At 28.2% G+C, this 25,886-nt stretch overlaps 1 protein-coding gene and 3 non-coding genes across 5 annotated transcripts in view; 2 read left to right on the forward strand and 2 right to left on the reverse strand.

Moving 5' to 3' along the window:
* Positions 1-25,886, forward strand: part of LOC111034654 (discoidin domain-containing receptor 2) — a 246,444-nt gene that overhangs the window by 137,368 nt on the left and 83,190 nt on the right. The gene's annotated exons all lie outside the window — the stretch shown is intronic.
* On the forward strand, positions 3,155-3,226 carry Trnap-agg. Its single transcript has one exon. It is a non-coding gene; the product is annotated as a tRNA-Pro (tRNA).
* Trnap-agg lies at positions 6,213-6,284 on the reverse strand. The gene has a single exon. It is a non-coding gene; the product is annotated as a tRNA-Pro (tRNA).
* Positions 6,487-6,558, reverse strand: Trnap-agg. Its single transcript has one exon. It is a non-coding gene; the product is annotated as a tRNA-Pro (tRNA).

The raw sequence follows: 25,886 nt of genomic DNA on the forward strand, positions 1-25,886 counted from the left end.
GATTTGATTTATTTTTTTTTGCTAGAGGTTAATTTTCTACTGCAGGGAGCATTGAGCATTTTTTTTCAATTGTGTTGCTTAAGAGTTAAGACAAACATTATAAAAATACCAAAACTTGGGAAAATTGGTCATATTCAAAAATCAAAATCGCATCATATTATTTTTAAAAATCCAAGTCCAATGCACACTGTAAGAAGTGTTTCTCTATTAAAAAACAAAATTATCGAAATCGTATTACTCTACGAGGCATGAGAGTTTTCTTGAGCAAAAAAACAGGTAACGTGCAAGAACCTTAATCTTATCTAGATAAATTATAAAATTTTTATCTAACTACCATCTAAGATAAAATCTGTACAGCTTATACAGTGAATATACATTTGCATGATAATATTTTAAATTATTTTACATTTATTAATAATTATTGGTAATCTTAACTAAGTTAATATTATTATTGGTGTTTGATATGTTCAATGTAGCAATCAAAGTATATATTTATAAATTATGTTTTCTTAACAATAAGACGTAAAAATCTTTTTTCCATCTATATGATTAGATATGTAAATATGTTTAACATTTTTCATTATCAATTATTATTATTTATTCAGCTATCAATAAATAGACAAATAAAAAATGATCTAAGTTAGACACTGCCTGCCATTCGATAAACACTGTATGAATGTTTGGTATTATTTCTTGCGGAGAACATTCTTAGGAGGTCGACGTCCGGAACTAGTGCAGTCTCCGTATTCTGGGAACTGGCCTCAAAATGTTTTCCACCATTTTCTGCGTTTTTATATTATAACTGTCGTATGCACTATGCCTCGTGACATCGCATCGGCTGACACGTCATAATAATAGATAATATCCGTCCCTTTAATGGAACGATCGAGTCAAGCCACACGTGTCTGCTGTATAGTATTTAATAGCGCAGCATACATAATCAGTTATAACTTTAAAAAGCCTACGCCCATAATTTATATTATTATTATTAACTTTTTCCGTCCATTATAACGTAATTGCGATGTAATATATTATTACTATGCACGTGGTGTTGTCCCATTCGCGGGGGTTGACGTTTGGAAATGCACGCGTACCTTCTATATGTAATACCGATGTATAGGTATATTGTATATATATTATATTGGCATTGATTTAAATACTGCACGTACGCACATGAGTCAAATTGGACGAAAGCGATTACTATACAGTATATTTACACAATGATTTGCTAGCACGATGACGACGACGGTTGAAGCGAAATAAATAGTTTTTTTTCATCCCCACGCTGCAAGGTACGTGAATGTTCTACTCGTTTCCCAGGCATCATATGGCAACAAAACTGCGATCAGTTTTTTTTTCATGTTTATTTTTGCAAGTTTTGAGTTATTTTTTTTACTATTTATATATACCTTCAATATATTGTAAATATATATTATACAACTTTTAAAAGTAATATAACAAAATATATTTCATTGATATTTTAACCTATAATTGCAAAAACATTGAAAATCATTGACTTCGTTAAACAATTTTGATGTAATTCTTATGTTATTTACTATTTACCTATAGGTTATAAGACATCAGAATATCAGATCGTGTATGTATGTGCGTCTTATTGTCAAAATGTGTTCGAAATATATTTATTCAGCGAGTTGTTGAAAACAACATTTCTATTTGTGGTGAAAGTATTCGAAATTGAATTTTGACTATTTCCAAATCCCGTATTCGATTAAGTTTTCGGGGATAATCCTAAAACTTGTGAAAGAAAAAGAGTCAAACTCTCTATACAGCAACAGCGCGGTGTGTAGTCATCACGTATTGACATCAAAGTGGTTCTGACCTATAAGACTTAAGTGTATATATATAATATATATATATATATGTGTGTGTATGTGTGTGTGTATATATATAGGCTTGTGTGTGAACTATATTCTTGATGTGAAATCATAAAAGAAAAGAGCACGTCTTATCCTTTTGCTACTTCAACAACGCACACAAAGCGTATATACACACGGTTTTGATTTTAAAAGCAGCCCGATAAGCCGGTTGTTGTTGAAAAACAAAACATATATTTTTATAATTTTGAGGAAATAATTATTGGGTTCTGGTAAATTGTTGTCAATATGATAATCAATATATTAATATTATATTTTGGTTGTATAGACGCGATTGGAGTGTAGGTAGATGTGTAAGATGTGCATGTATTACAGGTGTGTATACTTTTTTCCATTCCAACACGGTAACGCAATCATTATTTTTATTAGCTTTTAGTCGGTGACTATACTACAGAACAGTATTTTCAACTTACGCAATAAATAATTATGAAAATCAAAACGTCCATTCTTAAAATTATCTGTTGTTTCTAACGTTTACCCCCTAGTATTAATGTTAAGTTTCTATTGTAACTAAATTAATTCTTATTCTTATTTTGTTATTTTTTTTTTACATAATATTATTGTGTATTTTGTTATTATTATTATTATTATTATTAAAAAAGTCGCGAGTATACAACTACGATAACTTAACAATATGAAAGAACATTAAGTACTATCTAATTTTGTAAAAATGAGAGGTCCAAATGTGTATAAGATATTTGTTCCCGTATGCATATTATGCTGTATATTTAGAACGATGTAAGAAAAAATTGTAATTCACCTTTTATCATGCTTTTTATTTAAGATAAAAAAAATGTTATTAACATAAAACGAAAAAGACCATTTTAATTGCTTGTAAATATTGAATAAAATACCCCAAACTATTTGGGATTACCTATAGTAATTATGATATTTTGACTAGAAAATATTAACATTAATAGTCAGTGAACAATTTCAAGTAACAACTGTAATTATTTTTTGAATTGAATAAAAATTATAAAATCAATTTTGACGAATACTGGTACTGCTTAGTGCACTAGTGCCATTATCTATTACTGTTCAAAAAGGTGATGACAGTCACAAAAATAAACCATGATGGTAGACCTGCATGCTAACTAACTGCATGCTAAAATAATATTTTTGTTTATTGTAGGCGGCGCTACTCATGCTTACTATTATAGTAAGCTACACTTAACTATTTTTTTTTAAAACTTAGTAACTTTGTACATATTGACTGGTGATAGCTTGAAAAATGCATTATTTACTTCCAATTCATATGTGGCTTGGTGGTCTAGGGGTATGATTTCCGCTTAGGGTGCGGGAGGTCCCGGGTTCAAATCCCGGCCAAGCCCAAATAATTTTTGTTCTTTTTTTATGCAATTTTTTCTTTTTTGTCAATTTATCGGTCCATCACAATTCTTTTTTTTGTATTATTTTCATCCCATATATTAATTTTCATTAAGAAATTTGTTCTCTTAAAAAAAATTGATCGTCTCAGGCATTCAATCCTCGATTAATTAATAAACACAAAATAGGTAGAATTAATCTGTTATTTTATTAAATAAAATGTTTGAGTTTATAATAATCTTAGATGATATACATCATAATATTATGGTAGACGAAATTGAATAATCACAGACCATACAATAAATTATTATTATAAATGAGTAGGTACCTATTATATTAATTAAATAATTTTTATCATTACCCTATACTCATTAGTCATTGTTCATTAATCACATACAACATCATTGCTTATCTATAAAATAACAAGATTTTCAATCTTATATTTATTTCCATGTAATATAAGTATAATATAATAAAATATTCAACAAAAATGTTGATCGTTTTAAAGAAACCGGATTACACAGAATTATTATGCATGTATATTTACATAGTAAAAGAAAGACCGTAGGTGTCCTCCTAAAATGTTATGGTCCGGGACATAGGACAAGGGACCCGAATAATAATAAATTAGCTATTTAAACATATGTATTTCCAATACGCATTAAAATATCAGAAATATTGTGTGGATCACACTTTTGTAAAAATGATGATAATAATTAATACTCAAGCGGATTTACGAAGTATGAACCAAAATTTGGCAATTGTTATGACTCAAGAGATAATGAATAATCTTTGTTTTCGGTTTTACACGTGTCACCGTCTACCACTGATGTAAATAATAAACTATCCATAATATTATCAATATTTGTGCCGACCATGGGCTGAGATATTATACCTTAGTATCTAGCCCGTGGTGCCGTGATGCCGACCACACAGCAACTCTGTCTGTGCATTTACAATGCTCCCACCACTGTTCGTACAGTCACTCGGGTCACTCCAGTCACATTCACTCGGGTGGGGATACGTGTGACTGTGTGAGCGTTGTCTGTGCTCTGTTGTGTCCCGTGTAGTGAGTTGGTCTGTTGTGCGTGTGCAGTCTCGCTGTTCACGTTATGACTGCGACTACCCATGTAACCTATTATAGGTGCGGCTATACACATCGGCACGACGACACGTTTATTAACGATTTTGACTCGGTGTATATTAAACAGTTTGGAAAATAGATAAAATAAAAAAGTATACATGACAGCAAAAACCCTCCACGTTGTGTCGTTTAAAAATGGTCAAGTTGAGAAAAGCATGTTTAGCACTATACAACAAACCTGTGATAATATTATATTGATTGTATTGTGTTAAGTAATCCGAAGATATTGCGTAGATATTAGATACTAGATAGTTAGATTAGGTAGGTACCTACTTAACACTATAATTATTATTATTATTATTATTATTATTATTATTGACTTGACGAGAACATTTTTGCACTAAAATTGAAATATTTATTAACTGTGGGTTTTTGTTGTTAATCTCACAATTCACAATTTTGTGTGTGTGCAAAAATGTTCTTATTGCTAAGTAAATAATTACAGTGTTGAGTATTTATAATGTTTGGTTTACTAAGTGCATGTACAATATGTCAATATGATATCGTAACTTTAAAATGCTTAAAGTTTTTTTTTTTTAGACAGATCAACGCGTGGATTGTTTTTTAGTTTTTAGTGTGTTATTTATCTTTTAATTTAAATAATTTATTTATAATTTCTTTTACGGGCTGGGATCATTTTTACAACAGGTGTGTAGTTATTTATATAATAAATTATTTACAATAGATACTTCAACATTATAAAAGGTGGCTATTAAAATTTACAAATAATAATTCGTTCTTTTAAATGCAGTACTAAGAGTTTACTAACTTTACTGTTTATACAGATGTTGAATGTTGATAAATGATAATATAATTATTTATGTGTATCATAGTATAATGCACTATTGCCAAATAACATTGTATGAGACTGCGTGAGTGTATGACAATATTGACAGCAATTGTTGACTGCCTATGGCCGCATTTGTGTCTTTGGTCTCAAAGAAACGCTCAACATCAAATATTTTATGATAAATTAAATTTGATTATCAGTTATTAGATAACCGAATCATAGAATAGTGTTCAAAAATACGGAATATAGATTTGTATTAATTATTATTAATTCCACTTTTTAGAGCATGCCGCATTGCCAAATGGCAAATAACATAAAATATTAAAATTTTATTTGGCCATGATATACATCGACCTTACCTATATAATATGTGGCTGTATTATCGTTTTCCATAGGTACTTATTGACTTTAGGAAGCATACTATTTAAACAGACATTGGCATATTATATGGGTACATAAAATAGCCGTATAGATAATATTATATTAGAATATTAGTATGTATATAGGTAAAGGTACGGAATATACGTTGACATTTGTGTTGAAATTTATCAGAATACTTTTGAAAAACAGATCGTACCAACATATTATAACGACCCAGAAATAATGATTTGAATGACACGCAAACACCTTAAACGCATATTTCTTCAAGCCGTTAAAAGTTTTTATTGCGTTCTTAATGCCGACGTGTATTATATTTTATAACATAATATATTATGTATATGATATAATATATAATACGATACGGTATGGTAGGTGAATATTGATTGAAAGCTTTTTCCGCCAACGGAACATTTTACGGAAATATAAAACGTATCCCATATAATATTTGTATATTATTTTTACTACATGTGTACATATATTGTAAACCGACCAAAAGAAATAATAATAGGTACTTAAAGTAGTTAATGTTTGAAAATAAAAAAGCAAAATTGACACGAATATAATAATATGTTACTGTTTTATCAGGAAAAAATCATGGAATTGTAAATTGTAATATTAAAATGAAACATAATATGTGTGATGATTTTAATCCGAAAAAAAAACATAAAATATATTTGGGCTTGGCCGGGATTTGAACCCGGGACCTCTCGCACCCTAAGCGAAAATCATACCCCTAGACCACCAAGCCACGTGATGGATGAAGGCGCATTTTTAACTATAAGAATAATCACAAACATGACAAAAACAATGTTCCTTGAAAGTTTGAAAAAATGTCAGTCTATATTGGCAAATAAGAAATTCTTTGTTTCATTTGTGTATATCGGTGCTGTTGATGATGAATCAATGTAAAAGTAAAATATAAAAGGAGAAAAAAAATGAAAAAATTATTCGGGCTTGGCCGGGATTTGAACCCGGGACCTCTCGCACCCTAAGCGAAAATCATACCCCTAGACCACCAAGCCTCCGATGAAAATTTTGTTGAAAAGACACGTTCTAATAGACCATCGAATGAACGATTTGTTCACAAGGACTCATTAGTAATTTGATAAGGAGGGGGAAATCATTCGGCCGCAAGAGAAGGTGAATCGTTCGTGCCTCCTACGACTAAAAATATTATTGAAAAATCGTTGTAATTTATAAATTATAGTTCATAACTCGATTTCTTATATTTTTTTTTTTGTCTCACTGATTCTCTCTGTATCTGTCTCACAGTCACATTGTCACCAGCATTCGGCACCCGTCACTCGTGAATAGTCATAATTCGCTTTATTCTTTTTGGAATTTCAAGAAAATCGTAATACTAGTCGAGCACAACAGTAAAATAATTTTTACTTATTGTACTGCACTCTTGGAATAAAGTTAGTAAATAAATATTATTCAAAAAATATGACCACGACTGTAGTACGAGTATAACGAGCACCTCCATCTAAAATAAAAATATTTGAAAATATTTATTATAGGTATATATTTTTTGTATTTATATATATTTGATAAGCATAATATTGTTATAAGCGTACAGACTTTCTTATTTTTATCATTATTATTCGTTTATTTCTAATATTTACCGCAACTTCCGATATCAATCGAGTATATAAAACACTATTATAATTTATAATATTACCATACCGTCCATACCTATTGCCGTTATCAAGTTGATAATATTATAGACTACTATTATAGTCTATACTATTACTATAGGTGTAGAGTGTAGACGTATAGTACCCGTTTACTGTTTAGGTAGTAATGTAATATATTATTTCTGAATAATTATGACTATATTATATTATGTATATTGTATAAGTAGATAATTCGTATAAGTACTTGGTAGGTATCTACCTAATATTTTGATAAAAATCGATATTGTTGTAAAGTAAAACGATATAAATGATATACCTACCTAATAACTTATAAATTGTATTATTCTTATTATTATATTATATTGTATATATTATTAATAATTAATTATACATTTTTTATTATAATGTACTTCGTATAGTCTACTGTGTTAAAGGTATGATATAAAATAATGTATTTATCAGTAGCTTGTAGGTAGGTATGTATCATTATTATTATTCATTTACTGACATAATATCATTATTATAAACATGTGGGAACAATAGGAATAACTTACATACCTACCGACAGAAAACGTTGATTTAACGTATTATAATATATTCCAAACATTAAACAGTTTTGTACAACATACAGCTGACGAAAGCACAAAGCTCTACATTACAAAATGTTATATTATGCTTCATGCATTTCACAATTTTAAATAAAACACTCGTCGTTGAAAAAAAATCACGTATTTTCTCTATTTGAGGGACACGTAGTCAAAGATAAAACGCGTTTTGCTTAGTGCGCAAAATGCAAATATAGAAACACCACCGCGGAAATACGAAACACTTAACACACCGAATATTATAATTAGATCAATGTCAGTATAGTTGGTTTCAGCCTATAACAAGTGCCCACTCGGTTTCTTTTGCTATTATGTAGTTTTATCATGACATCTTAAGTTTCATTCGTGTTTTTTAGTTCCAACAATTACTTTTGTGCCCGTATAAAAAGTATTTTTTTCATTGTATCTGAAATTCGGTCGAGGGTTAATACATGCGCATGTTTACTTTTTTCACAATTATTATACAATTCACACTTGAGCAGTTGTATTTAAAATATAAAGTATACAAAGTTGAAAGTAAATATACATTTTTCTTTTTCAATATTTATTCTTCCGATCGACAAACCGTTAACACAGCTATTTTTAGTTTTAAATTTGGTACCTACTTTTCCTGTCTAAACTTCTTATTTGCAGTAGGTATACAGTGTATGCGCATTATTTATTATGATTCGTGATATACATATACCTACTACTTACAAGTTATAAGTGGTTTTTATAGGATAGTTGAATAAATTTGTTATTATGAATTAGGCATTTCTCTTGCAATCGTCAACTTATATCCATTATTTATAAAATTTGTTTTAAATTTTCTGGCTAAAACTATGATTGAATACTCCTGCAAAATGTTTTTAATAATCGAAGACACAGGCACACCACCCAAAGGAGCATTTACTTTGTGACTTATGTATACAACACACATAATATTATTATATTGTGCAATATATGTATTGGTGATTCAGTATGAGTATTCCGTAAAAATAATGTATCATGTACCTTTGAGTTTATGCTTTATTATATGACATATTACGTAGACATGGATTTTCGTAAATATGTTTTTAGTTATTACATATTTACATACTATATATACGTAGTACACACAGTGTATGGTGTTATAGGCTCAGTACTAATATACCGACTTAAGACTTTGCACATTGAAATTGCTCCCCGGGTAAGTAATTAGGTACTTAACAATTTTGTAGAGTGTTGAGTATTTTTATTTTTAATTAGTGTATCTAATTTTGATTTAATAAGTTGTAGAAACAATAAAAGTTTTGCTTTTAAAAAGTGTATTATTATTATTTTATGATTAGGCAACTTTTTTTGCGGAGCTTTTTTATCTACGTCAATACTAAATTATTTTGTGGGTATAAATCGTTTTAACTATATTTTTGGTTTTTAATTTGTTGGCTTGTACCAAACAATAATCATAATTCTAGTATCAACTATTATTCATATAACCATATCATATTTTAATATCTATTATTAATATTTTAAAAGCTTATTTTATATCAACATATGCTCATTATACTTGCATAGTATCTGTTCAGAGCTTATATAGCACCTATTTTTCATTTCACCTCTTTAATTGTGAATTGTCTTTCTATAATCCTATACTATAATGGATTATTAATTAATGAAACATAAAACAGTGAAAACACCTATTATGATATTTTATTCATACACCGCAGTACCGCACACCCAACATTATAAGTATTTTATTAATTAATTGCTATCATTATACCAGACTGTTTTCCGTGAATATTAAACGCTCGGAGGAAGAATATCAGGTATTTTTATTCTCCGTACACCATCACTCTACGTTTTTATCCAGGCGTATTAATATATACAGTATTCTTGGAATGAAAAAAATATAAATCCCTAGCATATTTTATTATTTAATACTTTGGTAGGTTTCGGTACGAGAAATTTGCACCAGTATAGTGATTCATCATAATTAAAAATAAAACGCGCGAAAAACTCAAAAGATTATAATTACACTGATATACCTATACTAATATATTTCAAGAGAATCGTTCGTGCCGGTATTTTTGTTTTCTCGAATTTATCTCACGTTGTACTTAATCCCGCGCAGAATCCACACAAAAGGAAAGTGCTCTCTTAAAAATCTACACGCGCCATTTCTAAATAATAATATTTCTGGAACCGTGAATGATTCTGCTGCGGCCCATTCTTATGCAATACGACTTGACACCGAACCGTCGTCGGCAAAAAAAAAAAAATAGACAGTAAAGTACCACCTCGACCGATGTTTCCGGTCCGAACACAGTTGATATGTTAACGCCTTGTTTATTGCCCTTACGACGATGCTGCAGTGTAGTTAGTTGGGTGTGTCGACAAACGCGATTTGTTTTATGCATAGGGTGAGTAAACCCGTGGAAAGCTAACAACAGGTTTCCTTAAGGACGTATAAGACGCAAGATAACGGCGCCTATGTAATAAATAAGTAAAGTTCGTATTCAAACATTAGGTGTGGCTAATCGTAATTGTGCGTGATGTTTTACCGTTTATACGTCTCGTCGTACATATATTGTGGGACTTGAGTGTCTATCAAAATAATATGTAAGATACATTGTACCTATGTATCATTACATTACACATATTTATTATATTATATTGTATACAAATCATCTTAATAGTATTATATTGAAATGGTTATTATAAATATATACTACTAGTAAAGTAGTAGGTATTATATAATATTGTCATAATTCATTGCACAACTTTGGGCGTCATAGTTCCGGTTGAATAATAAAAAGTAACCAAGGGATTTAAAAATAATTTTATATTTAAACTGTATCTATTTGCACTGTGTAATATATTATAATATCGATAATATCATATTGTGCTCAGTGCACCAGAATTACTATCAATTTGCTATTATGTAAAACGTCAGTACCATTTTTATCGTCAAATTAATTTTGATTTTCGATCGTTTAATTAAATTATGATTTCTGTGAAAAAAGTGTAAGTTAAATTTTATGGCGCAACACTTATAACGCTAAAAGAAAATGGCTCTGAGAAAATTGATGACATTTAAGCTGTAAAGTAAAAAGATACGGTCATTAATTTTAAAGACTTTGTTAAAGCAATATTATATTGTACCCTACAGTTGGTCGGATGGAATTCACTCAATGTGGATCAGTATATATAGTATAGGCGTATAGCCTAAAACCGTCTAAGACTATACTGTTTTTATTATATCATTTTTAATTTAAAACTCAATATCTTTCGTATTTAATTCTCTGTCCATATCAATACAATTATACACTCTACAAGTATACGGGTAGCAGGTATCTTAAATGATTTCATTAATTTTTAACAAAATTTAAGACTGTTAGTTTATGTATGTAAAACGTTTATATCCATAGATCATTTTTGTTAATGGTTTCTAGTTGATTTTAAATTTAACGTAAATCAAGAGATTTGTACCTATACCTATATTTTCAGTATCTATACAGTATAAAAGGCCATTTTTAGATGATCCGTATTTAGAACCGTTTTTTGATCGTGATGATTTAGGTGAATCAGTAGTTATAGATAAAGGTAATAAAACTGATGATAATGACACAATACATTTATATGTTGTAACCAATATGAGCAAAGCATAAAAATCATTTGCATTGTTTTTTTTTTTCAATCAACCTATTTGATTTTATATTTTAATGTAGGTTAATATTGAATATTATGAAAACATAATGATATATTCAAATATATTCTATGCTTACATATTAAGCAATTCTTATTCTTGTTGAACACATATTGTACAAAAAATTATATTTAAATTATTTTATCGATTCCCATACTTTATAACACTATTTTATTATTTCCATTAATATATTAAGTAGTGTATTCATATAGTATATAATACGAGTAAGTGCATTAATTTCAAAATAAATTATAATCTCTTTTGTTTTTTTCATAACATAATGACACAAATTTATTATACAGAAATAAAAATGCTGTACCGAAATATGATGACATTTTATTTCCAGAAATGTAAGTACTTATTCAGCGGCCCAGCAGTGAATTATAATTTTTAAAAAATGGAACATATTATATTATCATGAATGAAATAACAAACAATTCACAAATAATGTAATGCCATTTTTAAAAATTAATTATATTCATAGCATAATTTTATATTTGGGACGTGGAGACTTTTAGTACATCTTAGTAGAACCTTTATAAAATGTACAATTTACTTCATCGAATATTTAAATTTTAAATAGAAGTCCAGCGAATCGAGTGTTTATGCTTACACATGAATAAATACTAAATAATGAAACCCATTTCTATTTAAGCCTTAGGTACGTAATTTAATTACTTCCTATTTATTGTGATACAATATATTTAAGAATACTATTTTATTTTCTAATTAGTTTTGCTCAAATATTAAATTTAAGCAATAGGCTGTAATTGTCGATAATCGTAAGGTTAGAACTATTAGTACTTAATTAATCAATATTCATGTTCATATTTTACACTCTGAATTCATTTAGTATCCAAGTATCTAAATAAATAATAAGTATATAAAAATAAAAATATAGTTTTAGATTTTACTGTATTACCATAAAATTTAATAATTATATAATTCTTGTATTAATATGTTTCTTATAGTATATAGTGCCATAATCACAATTATTATGAAGATTATGTTCTCGTGATTAGATCACACGATAGGTGCAAGTAAAATGTGCATCAACTAGCTTAAAATTAGTCATTAGCATAATAGGAAAAACCAGTTTTCTTTAAATTAGATGTTTTGATATTTTAAAGCATTATTTATAGATTATTAACAATGAGTCATATCATCTGTTTTCAATTTCTTAAGATTGTAATATTTCAGTCTTCAGACCGCCGAGTGAGGTATATGATTCCTGAAGTACGAAACTCGATTTCACATGATGAGCTGTTGCTTTCGAAAATGAAAATCATGATAAATATATGTGCATGCAGACATGACGTAACGTGAAAACTTAAACCACGAATCACGAGTGTACACTATTTGATTATTAAAAATATAAATATTTACAGAACATTAGAAAAGTACACCGTTTAATCTTTTCAGTTCTACACAGTTTTTTTTTTTACAAGCTGTTTGGATTTGTCCGGTTTGATAAATTAATAACTACCATCGTCCACGCTTGTCTAATCTATGATTAACCGAGTATTCTCAATACTCTTTGAGTATAAAAATCACACCAAAAAGTGTTTTCAAAGAAAAATATCCTCATCATTATTTTCATAATTTATTATGACAAAAACACCACGATTTTTTTCATTTCTTACCCCGCGTCTGCCCGAAAAGATGTATTTTTTTGAAACCACGTTATCACTTGGTAACAACTCGATTGATTTCATTAAACACTTACCGCCGACCGAACGCACACAAACCATAGACGAGAGTTATATTATCCTTTATGTGTACATCGTCGTATATTCGTACATTATGCTATTTCGAGTACGAGAAAGTCGCGTTTTCAAGGAAGTCCGTTTAGCGCATCGTTGTGGAGACAAATAAAATTCCTCTTGACCTTGTGCCAAACTTTCAAGCGTTATAAGTTTCCCATAAAAGTTTATACTCGAGTGTGTGTGTGTGTGTGTATACCGGTTAGTGGTACGTTATTTAAAGTACGTCGACAAAGATGGGAAGGGAGAGTGCCGAGGGGAGGCGAAAACCGTTCTTAGAACGTCGTCAGGAGAAAGCCATATAATATTATGAAGTACACACACAAAAGATAGATGGTCTGTAAAACAGGGGTCGGCGACGATCCGAACTTCTTCGTCCTCGGCCAGTTCATACGCGCGTGTGTGAGAGTGCCTGTTATTTGACGAAGATCCCTCCGATCCCCTCCATGTCACTTCCCTCGTGGCCGAATTTGTGTGTACAAGTTTTGTTTGTTCCTGTTCAACGAACTTTAGTCTTTGACTATAATATACACGCGTAATGTGCATAGTGTATACTGTATTTTATATACCTATGTAATATGCACGGTCGTCACGGTACGTGCATACCGGTCAAAATAAACGAATATTTGTCAAAATGTAAACTGAATTAAATTAATCGATTACCGCCGCTTCTAACCCGACTGCGGTCCCATTACATTTTTTATGCTCATTATTAATTTTATTTTTTTACGAAAAGGTCAGTCATTAAACATCTCGTTATTTTTTAACCCCAGTTGAACATTCCAATCCCAAATTGCAATGTTTCTGATGAATACTATCGTATTGTATTATTGAAATATCTTAAACATTTTTGAATAGTTCAGCAAGCACATTATATTTCTTATACGTTATTAACAAAAAAATAGTGAAATCACAGATTATTTTAATAATATAATATAATATTATAATCTGTGGTAAAATTATAAACATACCTAGTTATCATAAGTGTTAGAAAAAAATATTGATATGTGACAATTATATAGACTATATGTCTAAACTCTAAAAGCACTTTCGAAGTATTTTATTATAACAGAAGTGAGAAGATCGTCCATGCGTATATAATATACGCATATTTAGTTACTTATTTTTGTTGGTACCTATTAAAGTAGGTATACTTAAAGTTTATTTTTAGGTCTCATAATATGATGGCTGGGTTAATTTTATTTTATTAAAAAATGTATATTCTAAACATCACTAAAATGCTTAGTAACAATGTTTAATTAAAATTTAAGCGAAGAAGAATTTTCCAAAAGTCTTAAACTCTTTTATGTACAGCTTTCATAAAGTTTCAAGTTGCTATGTATATTAAATGTAAAATAGTTGGGTAATTTTCGATTTTTTATGTATTTCAGCTACAGCTAAGTATATCTAAGACCTAAGTATAAAACTACAAAAAAGTGTTGAAAAAAATAAGGAAAGTAGTTGACCGCTCTGCTGTACAGCTGCGCTGTGGAACCAGTGTACCATATTATACATCTCGTAGTGGAGTTGGTCATTGTAATGTGTATGTTACATTTGATTTCAATGAAAATCGTTGGAAACGAAAAGTTATTCTGAGCAAGTACCGTATAATTGTATGACCACTAACTACTTAATATATATTTTCATGTAGGTATTAAAGTAATTTATTATAGAATTTAACTATTATAGTATTATGGTATAGGTTGATTTCATTTTTATCGAAAACATTACATTTATTATATTATTAATAATTAAATATTATAATTGTATAATATCATTTTTATATAATTAATTATTAACATATTGTTATTAATTTTTGAGAGTTTTATTTTATTTTTTTTTACTGAAATTGTTATTAATAGTTATCGAAATTACATACTAGTGGCTTTAAAAAAAAAAAATTTAGTTAATATGCCACCATAATAAACGATGTGAATAGATTCACTGTAAAAATATGCAAATGCAATAGCTTAAAATTAATCAAAATATTTTGAAAATGTCATTATTTGTGTAAAATATAAAAATGTACTTGCATGAGAGTTTCAAGTTCACCGACAAATATTTTAGGATTGCAACAAAATAACTAAAATAGTTGTGAGAAACCAAAAAAAAAATAAAACCAAAATAGTCAAACCAAAATACCATACACAAAATATTGAATGAACTTGACGCGTGTGTATGGTAGTGAACAACAAAAATAATGTCATAAGAATAAATTGAGCATCACCCTATAAAAAGTTAATAAGCAGCTCAGCACATAACGAAAATAAGATGAGCTTTTGGTGAACACCTTTCTATCACAAAGAATTTGTTGTGTTTGATGAATCCTATAATGGCATACATGCAAATGACGTCTCCATAATGTACCTACGAGAATCGTATAATAATAATTTAGCCAGATAATAAAATATCACACACGTATTTAATATAATACTCTAGAAGCATAAATCGCATACAAATATACAGTGTGGGTCTTAATAAGTGTGACTTATTTAATTTCCATACATATTTTTACTATGTTCGTAGAATTTATTTGAACGAGGACTTTTGCCCGCCCACTTGTACAGACTAATTTTAACTTTTCGAAAAAACGGTGTACGTATATATGAATTATACTCGTATACACAATATATACTTATTTCATACAAAATGTAGCATCTTAAAATGTAATGTTCTAAGCCCCTGTCGGTTTCATTTGAAAACTGGGACATTCACAATTGACACTAAGATGAGTAGCTTCCAAGTATAAAGTATTTAATATATCTATTTTATTTTTTTCACGATGTTCAACGAGACATACTATTTAAGAAGTAATGTATTTTCTTTTATTAATAAAGTTTAGAGCTAAGGTAAAGTTGTACCTGCAGTGTCTTACTGTAAGAACATCCTATCAAAACGAGTCAAACTCATAACTCCTTATCGAAAACAAACCAAAATGCATGTGATTATTATAAGATTAGTATATTTCGAAGAAAACATTCACGAGTAATGTTTTATTTAATTTAAATGTATTTAATAATGTGTATATTTATATAATATGAACAAAACATTCGATGTGATCTCGTGGCATTATTGCTATTTGCTACTATAATATAGAGTTCTGAATAACACGTTCTGTTTTTGGCGAGTTATGCAAAGCTCTGATTGTAAAGCCAATATTATTGTAGCTAAAATAACAAAGTTTACCTTATATAAACTTAGTTAAATATCATCAAAGGTTCAGTGTTTACCTTCTCAAAATTTCGTCAATAAACCAGAAATGTGTCGTTTGATTTCAACTTCAGTTTGAAGATTTATTTGATTGATATATGTATATTACAAACGTAAACACTTCAAAATATTAATAATAAAAATAAACATTACATTTTATTAAGCTAATGCAAAATTAACGACGGGGGAGATATTTATGAATACCTAATAATGTTGACTAAACAAATATTTGAACGATTGATTCGAATAATAAAAATAATGAATTTCAAAAATGATAAGTTACATTATGTTAAGGAGCTTACGTGAATTATTGTTTGAGTTTTTTTCAATTTGTTTAATAATATTATAGCTTAATTATATAAGGCACAGTTAAAATATAAATTATTATTAATTAGATACCTATTGTAATATTATTTTACAACTTTCTATGAATTAATTTACATCTGATTAAACCAACCAAACTCATTTAAATATTAGGTTGTACATTAAGGGTAAACTCAGATGTAACCAACCTCATAAATTATAAAAATCTTTCCCTGAATTATTTAATATGTAAGACGTGAAACATATCGAAAAAGTAGAAGCAGTGTAATATCCTAATTTTATTAGGACATTTAGAACTCGCTTATTTAATCACAAAAATAACAATTATTATTTTAGACAAAGTATTATATCCCACATGTGGTTATAGGATACACAATTACACAAATATACTCCGATAAAATTAATAGATTATAAAAAGAGATTATTCAAAAATATTTCTATCCATTTTCAAATATGAAAAGTGCTAAATCTAATATTAAATACAGCTTTTTCTTTCATACATGAGTGTACACGACATTATAAATATAACCGATTTTAATCCTAATCCAACTAGTTTATTTTTAAATAATTGAAATCCGATTAGTTTAACTACTCGTAATGTTATCAACCGTTTAGATCGAAATTGGCAGTAAAGATTAAAGAGTCCACCTAAAAATCCCGAATTCCCGATATACTATATTTGCTCACCCACCCGTGGGGGACGAGGATTTCGGACATTTATCGGAGGGATGCCGCCCCGGGACGATTGATCCAAATAAGCGACCGCAATCCAGTACTAAAACGTGTTGTGTATGAGGGGGGGGGGGATTCCTATATTATTATGCCCCATATGTTTAATAATAATAATAAAATAATTTATTATACAACGGCGCGTTGTGATGTTGACCACACGTTAACGAATAAATCAACCGTGCGGTGGTGTGAAAAAAGTGTGTTTTTGCACATTACCGAGGCCACTATGAGTTTACTTACGAGGAAAAAACTACATAGATAATTTTTTGGGGGAAAAAATAAATTATACATCCTTTTTTTTTGTAATGTGCATTTATATACGTCGTATATTATTACGACGTAGACGTGGGTGCGCTTAACGCGCTACCGTATTACACGTATACAATAATATATATTTCACAGTTTTTCCCCCCCATTATACTATTATTATTATTATATTATTGTTATCATTCGTTACATGTATTATGCCGATTACGTCGTGTAACAGAATAATGCGATTTTAAAACAAAAATATATCCTTCAACTGTATGAAAAATGGTTTGATTTTATATTCGTTAATACAAAATATTTATTTCTGTTTTTTTTTTAAATATTATATTTTTTTAATCGTTTCCGATAGGGGTCTAGACATCGATCCAGCAGCGCTGGCGTTATGTGCCGCAAGCGTGACGGGCGTAATAAATTCGAAAACAATAATTCGCGAAACGATTCTGATACGGTGTACAGTAATCGGCATTGGCCGAGTGGTGGCGGGGAAGCAGTGTTGAATTCACGGAAAACCTGGGTTGGTGGAGGGGTAGGTGGTTGGAAAAAAAAATAGAAAGCTCAAAATTGATTTATCGTTGGAGGTACATACACACACATTATTATTATTATTATTATTATTATTATTATTATTATTATTATTATATTATACCGATAGAACAAACAGCCGGAACGCCGTTATGCAGCAACGAACGGTTTTAACAAAGTACAATAAACAGCGGCAAACCACTCGTATCATCTGTCGGATCGCCGGCGTAGTGCGTACCTTTGGATGTGTATAAATATTAAAATAATAATAAAATCGCACCCCCTCACTCATCCAAACATAACTGCAGTATCCCCTTTGCACTATTATACCTTTTTGTTTTTCTACCGGATCGTATTATAGTGTGTATAGGGTATGTGTGTGTGTGTGTGTGTGTGTGTGCGTGGCACGTACTTTGTTTTCGATTTAATTTACGAGCGCTGTAATACACACACAAACATAAAATACACCAAGTATACTACAATCGCCGGCCATATCTATTTGCCTCGTCATAATATACGGTTCACAGTTCTTTAATAATAATTATAATTTAATGAATGTTTGTATAGCTTAAGTTAACGGCAATGAAAATTATATAAGACAGTTGTCGAGTATAATTAATGTAATATATAAACATTTCAAAGTCATGTATCACATATTATTATAATAATTTTATAACATAATTCACCATGTTATCATTGTGTGGTTAATACTTACATGTTTTGGAAACTGTATGCAGCATAATAGTCTATAGATTAGTTTTTCAACTGTGAACAGTTTTATATTCAGAGTAGAGCGATAAATGTATTGATTTCACAATGTTATGTGTTTTTTTCCGAGTCTAAAGGCTTTTTTCCAGTAAAAAAATTATAAGTTTTTCAACTTTGTGTCGGATATGGTCTCTGGTAGCATATTGGATCTAGTTAGTACTTTAGGTGGTTAAGAATTCAAGAATAAAAGATTCCCAGTATTTTTCAAAATAATCGGGAAACAAAATTAAGGAAACCGTTAATTACACAAGTTTTTAATAAAATGTAATATTTTGTTATTACTCTAAAGTAAATAACCGTGGTCTTGATATTTTCACTAAATGTTTGTATTTGAATTTTCGATACAAGATAACATTTTCAAAATATTTTGACTTGTGTATCTATATAGATATTTGAAATTCCCAATTGTTTTTTAGTTTTTTTTTCCATAAATATCTATAGAAAAAAAAATGTACTCGGTCAAAAGCTTGAAAATATAATACAAGGTTCCTCGTATACTGCTATAAAAGCCATTTTAAAATATTAAAAATTCATTGCCTTGATTCTTTTTATAAGCATTTGAAGTTCAAATGTTGACATAATTCGTAAAATTGGCGAAAATGTGCAAATAATTATTCAAAAATGTATAAAGTATTCAACTTTTTTTTAGCTAGGTAAGGCTTGAAAATTGATTACAACATGTGTATATCTGTAATGTGTACTGCACAAGAAAAATTAAAAATGTACCAACACAATTTTTTTTACAAACATTTTTAATTCAAGTTCGGAATAAAGAATAACACTTTAGTTATTTTGTTGTAATTCAAAAATACTATTCTTATGTAGGTACTTGAAACTTCTGACATAAATTATTTTATTTGATACACACAACAACATTTTCAAGTGTAATATTTGCGTCAAAAATTAATTCAATCTACAGTATTGCTAATAATAAAATAAGTTACTTTAATAGCATCATTAATATATCATTTTATATACCGTATTTGCTCAGAGTAATTTTTCGTATGCAATGATGTATCATTGAATTCAAATTGAACACATATATTACAGTACATCAATGAAGACTTACACTCGACACCTACTTTATAATAGAGCGGTTCCCTATATTTACTCCATTTTTTTTTTTATTAATTTTACTCTTAAAACTCTTTGTTGGGACAAAAAAAGTAGTTCAAAAAGTTGCGTTCAGCGCTCAATTATAAATTTAAAGCCAAAACTCAGTAATAAAGTCTTTAAAAATTCATAATAATAATATATTATACCGATAATCATCCACAGGTGCAATTGTAAAAATGTTTGCAAAATAAAAATGTGAATTTATGATATTTAATTAGGTACCATAGAGACGCGGATCTTTCTACATGTTTATTTAAATTAAAAATCGAAAAATTATGTTAGTGTATTTACGATGGATAATTAATCTGATTGTGCTATTCCACAAATAAAATATATGTTCGAAAGTGTGTTATTTCATACAACTATACAAGATTACAAGATTCTAAATAAATTGCTTAAATACATGACCATACGAAAACATGATAGTTGTAACTTGTAAGAATACTTTATTAGTTTCAATTTAGTTTTCTTAATGGTTTCATCCCTACCTGTAAATTAGTAATATCCTATAAAGTCTATACTTAGTAAACAGACTACATCGCGCAAGATATGCCTATAATATATTATACCTATTATAATAGTATGGGCAGCAAAGCTAAGTAATCTTTGGATAATCAACTAGAAACTTATTAATACTTTAAATCAGGCTTGTATGGTGTTTTGAAATACGTCTTTATAATAATATAAGATTTCTATACATATTCTTATATAAGCTATCTTATAATATATTGATATTTAATTACCTGTAAAATAATCAATTTATATTTTATTATAAAACCTAATCGAACCCGTAACTATATGTTCGAATATTTTATAATCACTATTAGGGTATTTTATCATATAATATGGTGTAGGACGGAATTCATTTAATACCTACCTAAGTACATAACTGGAAATATATAAATATTATAATATAGGTAGTAAGTATGTGAAACCAAATTTATATTCATCTATTCAAATTCATGAATGCGAATTATAGAAGAAAGGTATATTTTTTTCCGATAGTTTTTAAAAAACATTTAGAGTGAATGTGAATAGTATTTTTCGTGCAAATAAGTCGAATTTTTTATCTTCTCCCATAACGAAAAACGTGAGTTTAATTATTTTGGTATTAAAATAAATGTTTATATTTTGGTTTAAAATCGATTATAAACAATATTGTGTTTTTATATCTATATGTTTAAGGCACACGTATCACATTATAATATGGCTACAACACAAATATTTTACATACAAAAACACAATATTATTAATGTTTAATATAAAACATTGAAATATTATAAAGTATAAAATTATAATAGGTATGTATCCAACGCAGTACAAAATATAGGTCGTAGCTACAACACATTTAAAAATAGAATATATATTTTATATTGTGTCTATAAAAATGTTATGTCTTATGTGTCCATAAAAATAAAACTTTGAATTTAAATCAATGAAATTTTATTTTATTAACCTAACCTAACCTCAAGAATAATAACAGTATAAAATAAAACAACAAAAAACAAAAAGTAGATTTATTAGTACATTAAATCGTTTAAATGTTTTTTTATTTTTTTTTAAACAACTGTTATTTCTGTGGTCTGTTCCTGTGCTTATCCATTTATATATTCTTTTAGCTAACTGGTATGAGTCTATGTCATGAAGCATAATAAACCTTTCTACGTACCTACCTGTATACTTATTACTTATACAATTATCTGTTGACTGTTTGGTATAGGTACACATAAAAGTTTTATAATAACATGAGTGGTTACCATTTCGCGGACGTGTTGTATTAACTGAACTTTTTGAGTGCACACGAGAGATAATTCTTTAGTCGAGGTTCGTAATAATTTACTTCACAATGTCACTTTTAGTTTTTTATCATTTCCAAAGGGATAACAACCAAATGGTGATTATATACTGCAGTTTTGAACAAACAATAAGGGCATCCGGCTTCTTTGCCGAAATCGTTTTCAATTAAAATTTCAAATTATCACTTATGTAATTTTTTATACTTAATTAGGTTAGTTTCAATGTATTCTCTTATCGTTTACACTACAAATAATTCTATAAATATGTGAATGAGCATTGAAATACATTTTTAAATACTATATAGCTAGATACCTATACTATGTAGTTTATTAATGTTTCTCGTATAATTATAACTGCTTAGAGAAATAATATTGTTTGTCTTTATTAATAACGTACGCACACGACTTAAACATATTTTAATTGTATTAGCTGGTAGTTTTGTAGGTATCTTAAATCTTACAAGAGTTTCGAACATTTGTGTACACGTGCAAAAAGCAAATATAGTTCTATAAATATTTAAATTAACATAAATTATATCGTACGGGTATGGTTATCGTGTAATATTCTGCACTTTTGTAGGAAACCATAATATCGTTAATACAATATAATTAAGTGTTAAGTAGACTGCAGAGTATCACATGATTCATTTCATAATGCCTGCAAAGATAAAAACAAATAGATTGAAAATAATAACATTTTTATGTGAAAAAAAAACAATATTAAAAAAAAAATATGATTCCAATATTATTTTAGCTGATCTGTCATAATATGTACGTATAAAATAAATACAAAATATATGATCATGCAATTATTATTATATAATAGTGGCCATAATATTTTTTTAACATTTTGTACATTATAGTATTTTACCTATGTACGGACAAATTCGTATTTATCATGCATTTTGTTATTTGGATTCGATATTATTATTATTACTTGTTATTGTTATACACTGTTATTTTAATTGTAAACGATTTTTTTTCAGTAGCTATTTATTATAAGTAATTTATAATAGGTACAAATATATGTACAAATATCAACGCATACAAACTCAGTTCTTTATTTGATCGTTAATCAACGCCAAACGTTCGTTTTAAATAATATTGAACGGTGCCTATTTATTAATACAGTAATTCGACTAATGCGTATATAGGCTCAAATTAATGACAATTCACCAGAAAATGTTGTAAAAAAGTTACTGCAAGTGTATAATAACATATATTTTGAAGACTATTACATGCAAACAGCAGTTTATAATATACATATTATACTATGGTAATAAATACAAATATAGTATTGTTTTTATTTATTATACCTAAAAATAATATCTCATGCACAGAAAATACAAGATCTAAATATATCTTTTTTTTGAGTTAATATTGAATAATATAATATATTATGGTTTTCATAATGAACGTAGAAGTCATTGGGTATTTTGTGATGTCGCCATTGGAACTTTCGTTAACGACTAACATATGTATGAAAGAGGATTAATTAAAAGTTCACATAAATGAATAAATTATTAAGTCGGCTATCAACTGTTTAGTGTAGAAAAAAAAAACAAATTGGAGTGAAAATTGGTAAAATAATAATGCGTATAGTGGGCCGATAACGCTTTGTAGCAATGAGAGTATGAGACAAATGCTACAAATGCGTTATTCGTTTTAATTAAAAATACACAGAATATAATTGCTCTCCCGACCTAAAAAAAAAAAATAATAATAAATAAATACAAATACGCATTGGTTGTTGCTCCACGCTCGTCGCAAAGCACTTTGTGTCAATACTACGCGAAGCCTCGGCACGTGCTTTTCCGAGTGTTTCGTCTATTAAACCGACTTTGGAATTATATCGAATCCCTTTCGTTTCGTGCAATACAGCAGTATACTGTTTATCGTCCATACTTATCTTTAATAATTTTTTTTTTTAATTGTATTGTCACTGATGTGACGTACAATGTGTATATAGCTTAAAAAAAAACACAAAACCCAAAATATAAGTTTAGGATACGATTTTTTTTATTGTATACACATACAGTAAGCATACAATAAATTATTATTATGTAGGTATATTGCGGACTTGAAAAAAAACGTAATTATAAAATTAGGTTATCGTTTCTGCAATCTGTGTAAACTTCCGACGTCGTATATTCAACTATATTGTACTATACATACAGACTTATAGCTATACACTTTAAATGTATCACGGACCACGGTTCTCGGTAGTTGTGTAGTTTGTTGGAATTTAATTTAAATTTTTAAAATGATAATTGTAAAATGATTTTAATTAAATTACTTTAAAGCCCTGGTGACCCATATTTCTAAGATGTATGTACGATACACATACAAAACAAATTGTTCAATAATTGAGGTTTTATCTTACCAATCAATGAGCTGTGGCGAACATCGGAAAGCTATTATTGCGTGCACATATTATAATTATTATAAAAAGGGCACTAAGAAAAAATGTGGTCTCTAATTAAAATGAAAGGTACCTTTTACGATTTCAACAGCGTATGGTACATGCAATATTTAAATTTTAACCAAATGGTATAATGCTTGTACGAACAAATACTTTTATCGTTTTATCTGCCTAATTGTTCTTTGTTCTGTGTTATGCATAGGTATTATAATATTATAGTGGTATTATATTATAATCAAAATATTAGAATGAATTGTGCATAATAATATTAAGTATGATAAGTTAAAATTCTATTATTTGCAACATAATCGAAAAACATATTTACTTAATTCTTATCTCACGACAAATAAATATAAGGGTTAATTCTCTCTCTCTCTCTCTCTTTGAATGAAACTAAAAGTATATAAAATAATCTGTAGCGACAGAGTTCACGTTTTCAAAGTTTTATGATGAAAATTAAATTAATGTTTATTGTTTAAAATTCTGAGTGTATGAGCGATGAAGATTGGTTTTTCAATGATGTGTATTTTTTTTATGTATGTTACCAATGGTTAATGTTTAAAGAGTATTTTAAAAGTCTAATGTTCTAACTTAGTTTATTACATTAAAAATCAACAGTAAAATGTTTTTATTATTCACACTTATAAACTGACTATCATCATTTGAGAAAAAAATAAACTGAACGTTTATACATGAATAATCAGTAAATTGTTCAATAAAACAATATTATATTCAATAAAAAAATTAAAACAATATCCTACTAAACATTTAAGTATTAGGTTAGGATGGGTGATTATTGTTTTTTGAAATCAGGAAAATCAATTCAGAGAGACCTATTTTTATCATTGCTCCCAAATTCAACATGATAATTTACCCCTATTTTATACAGATGTAAATTCCACCACAAAATCTATGAAATATTTTATATTACTTTAGTTATTGATTTCGAATAACTAAAATATTTCATAATTTAAGGTTAATAATAAAAAACATAAAATAATTGCTAAAAAACGCATTTAATTTTAAACTCAAAATTGTCTCATAAAATACTAAAGGCATTTAAGTTGTACTCAAATCTTCTAATGCTATTGTTGTAATTTTTGTTTATAATCATGTATTTTTAAAGTTTTACTAAAAAAAAAAACAACAACAATAACAACAATAAATATTATTAAAAAGAACACAATACAAATAAAAGCGATTTCATTGTGCATGACATTTTTACCTGTAAAAAGTTAAGTATAATCAACCGTATTGTTGTAAATGGTTTTATTCTCATTATTCTCCTATTATGTAAATTATATTATGTTTTTTTTATGTATAAATCGGCTTAATTTTGCTTTTATTTCTCCAATTCTAAAAAAAAAAACATTGTCTATTATTGAAATCGTAGATTATAATATAACAATGATATCATTATCGAACCTACTGAATGATAAAATATTATATCAGCCTGCGAATGAATTTTTTTTTAAATAATGCATAGCTATTAGCTAGTTATACATAAAAATAATATTT

This window comes from Myzus persicae, unplaced genomic scaffold (genome assembly GCF_001856785.1).
Source record: "Myzus persicae strain clone G006 unplaced genomic scaffold, MPER_G0061.0, whole genome shotgun sequence".
In the NCBI taxonomy this organism is placed as follows: Eukaryota; Metazoa; Arthropoda; class Insecta; order Hemiptera; family Aphididae; genus Myzus; species Myzus persicae.